The sequence below is a fragment of the Hyaena hyaena genome, unplaced genomic scaffold, assembly GCF_003009895.1.
Source record: "Hyaena hyaena isolate Hyena2069 unplaced genomic scaffold, ASM300989v1 scaffold_331, whole genome shotgun sequence".
Lineage (NCBI taxonomy): Eukaryota > Metazoa > Chordata > Mammalia > Carnivora > Hyaenidae > Hyaena > Hyaena hyaena.
In genome coordinates, this window is record NW_024080965.1 from 813765 (window position 1) to 817239 (window position 3475).

The window sequence follows — 3475 nt, forward strand, 5'->3', positions numbered from 1 at the left end:
TTGTGACAAATGGTTGCTTTGATGGCAATAATAAGGGCTCTCAACTTCAGCCACACTCCAGACTCACATCCACTTTGTTGACACATTTCAAAATATCTACACATGATTCTGACACCCTACCAATTCTATTTGAAAGAGAACTCAGGATTTTCCCTGTACATCGCTGTGTTCAGAATGCCATATTGAGTTTGGGGGATGTAAATACTGTGTATACGTTTCCTAGATAAACAATTGAAGCACATTATTGGGGGATATATGTGTTCTATAAGTCTCAGTGCCAAGGGGCGTCTGGGTGGCTCAGTCAGTTAAGCATCCGACTTTGGCTCAGGTCATGATCTCCCAGTTCGTGGGTTCAAGCCCCACGTCGGGCTCTGTGCTGACAGCTCAGAGCCTGGAGCCTGTTTCAGATTCTGTATCTCTCTCTCTCTGACCCTCCCCTGTTCATGCTGTCTCTCTCTCTCTCTCTCTCAGAAATAGAAATAAAAACATTAAAAAAATTTTGTTAAAGTCTGAGTGCCAAAGACCTAGAGATGTTCTGCCAGGAAAATGTTAATGGAGGAATATGTTCTACAGGATAAGCTAACATAGTTAAACAAAAGTCCAAAGCGTATGTTTTTTAAATGTGCATATATGTGTGTAAATGCATAGAAGAGTATGCACTAAGCCAGTAACAATAAAGAATGGACTAGAATTAGGAGGACTGGTCTATAAGAGCTCTAGCTTTATCTGTAATATTTGCATTTTAATGAGTATGTATTACATGTGTAATAAAACATGAATTTTACTTACTAATTAATTCAGTAAATAAATGAACAAAATATGCTTAATGCCCAGGACAACCTATGGGGTAGAAGGTCAATGTGTGATGTTAACCAAAGACAGAGAGAAGAGCTGCTACCTTCTTTCCAGGGTATAGTAGAAAATGACTTCAAATCAGAAATAGTAGGGAAAAAAATCATGGACAAAGGGTTCAGGTCCAGATAGGTGTCAAGACCACATGTGATCAGGAATCTGCTTTCAGTGACCTTTGGGGAATCATGGAGGATGGGAAGGGTGCTATGAGATGGAAATGGGCAAATGTTGCCATTATATTTGCTGTAGACAATGGATTTGGAAATTAAAGACTGTCAAGACTGATGTTATTCCTGGCAAAATTCTTGAAATTATTATTAAATATGGAATATGGTAATGTTTCACAAGGAAATGTGTCTCCTTTTTGACAGAAGCCAGCATGAGTTCTCTAAAAACACCCTATCAAAGGGCAGAATATCATGCTGCTTTTGTTTGTAAGGGTCCCAGATGAGGAAGTTAGGGGAATGCTGAAGATAATGTTGTTTTGTTTTTTGTTTTTTGCTTTCAACAGGGCACGAAGCAGCTTGTCATATTATCTTTGTGGGTACAATGAAGAAATGTGGGCTGCATGATGAATCCTGCTTGGAGGATTCATAACTGGTAACTCACTACCCCTTTCAAAGAAGAGCAAAAATGATAGGGATTATGTCTTGCTAGTGGATGGTCTTTCCAGTGGAAGGCCCTGGTCAGGCAGTATTTCTAGCAGCGGCTCAGATGAAGATGTAGGTGTCCAGCTCATCACCCTTCCAGGTGTCACAAAGAGGAACAGGATCACTAATAGGTTGGATGATGGAATTGAGATTCAAAATGATCTTGACAGGCTGGAACAATGATCTTCCGTGAACAAATGACATTTGGAAGGAGGGTGAATATGGAATCCTGCAGGCAGGTTAAAACGATCAGAGGCACAGATATGGGGCTGGGAGCCCTCTTTTAAGAATGAGTCACTCATGGGGCACCTGGGTGGCTCAGTCAGTTAAGCGTCTGACTTAGACTCAGATCATGATCACACGGTTCATGGGTTCGAGCCCTGTGTCGGGCTCTGTGCTGACGGCTAGCTCAGATCCTGGAGCCTGCTCAGATTCTGTATCTCCCTCTCTCTCTGACCCTTCCCTGCTCACGCTATTTCTCTCTCTCAGAAATAAACAAAACATTAAAAAAAATTTTTTAAAGAATGAGTCACTCGGGGCGCCTGGCTCATTCAGTTGGTGGAGCATATGACTCTTGATCTCAGGGTTGTAAGTTCAAGCCCCACACTGGGTGTAGAGATTACTTAAAAATAAAATCTTTAAAAAAGAAGGAATCACTCAAAAAAGACTGAGTTTATCTGATACTTAATTCATTGTGCATCAGTTATGTGGCACTTTCAGGATGATGACACCCAGGCTCCCAAGCTGCCTTGGTAGATACAGAAAGCTTGGAATGAGAAAGGCCAATGGTTACTAGGTTCCATATCTTGCTAGGTTCAGGGCTAAGGACCTTTCTAAAGAGTGATGACTAGGGAAGGGCAACCCCATGGTAAAGCATCTAAACACCAAGCACTATGATCATAAAACTTATCACCTAAACCAGGACACATGTGAGAGTAAAAGAAAGTGTTATTAATAATTGCAGTGCATAACAATTCTACCTTTGAGGCATCATTGGAAGAACTAGGACTTTATATACTGGGGGGAAAAAGAATTCAAATAACCAAATGGTTGTCATATGAAAAGTAGAATAGATTTCTATGGCTCATTATTTATAAAAATTATTGTTTAAAAAGGAACACCTGCTCATTGAAAAAACTTCAAATGATAGTCAACTCTCTTCTGTCAAAGGAGGATGGTCTGCCCTGAACTGTTATGAGGATTAGATGAGTGTAAATTGTTTAGAATAGCGCATGGCACAAGAATTTGTAAGAGAGGGGCACCTGGGTGGCTCAGTTGGTTGAGCCTCCAACTTCAGCTCCGGTCATGATCTTGCAGTTCATGGGTTCAAGCCTCTTGTCGGGCTCTGTGCTAACAGCTCAGAACCTGGAGCCTGCTTCAGATTCTGTGTCTTCCTCTCTTTCCGCCTCTCCCCTGCTCATGTTCTGTCTCTCTCTCTCTCTCTCAAAAATAAATAAATAAACATTAAAAAAAGAATTTGTAAGATAAATAATCAAAATAAAACTATTTAAAAGAAAAAAGTTCTCCCTTTTCCCACTAACTGCCATCCCTGAATGTATCAGTCATGTGCCTCAGAGATAGCCATGTTATTTATTTGTTGTTTTTTTCTTTGAGTCAAAAATTGCCTTAGTTTTTTTGTTGTTGTTTGCTATGTTTTCTAATTGGTTAAGTAATTCATATCTAAATTCCCAACAGATATATGAAACTCTTTTTATATTTGTCAAACAGATTTAGCAATCTATTGTTTCCACATTTTTATTGGTGGCATCCTTCTCCAGTTTTCTTTCTTCTTTTGTTTTGATTTTTTAAATGTTTTTATTCATTTCTGAGAGAGACAGAGAGAGACAGCGTGAGCAGGGGAGGGCCAGAGAGAGAGGGAGACACAGAATCTGAAGCAGGGTCCAGGCTCTGAGCTAGCTGTCAGTACAGAGCCCAATGCAGGGCTCGAACCCACAAACTGAGCCGTGAGATCA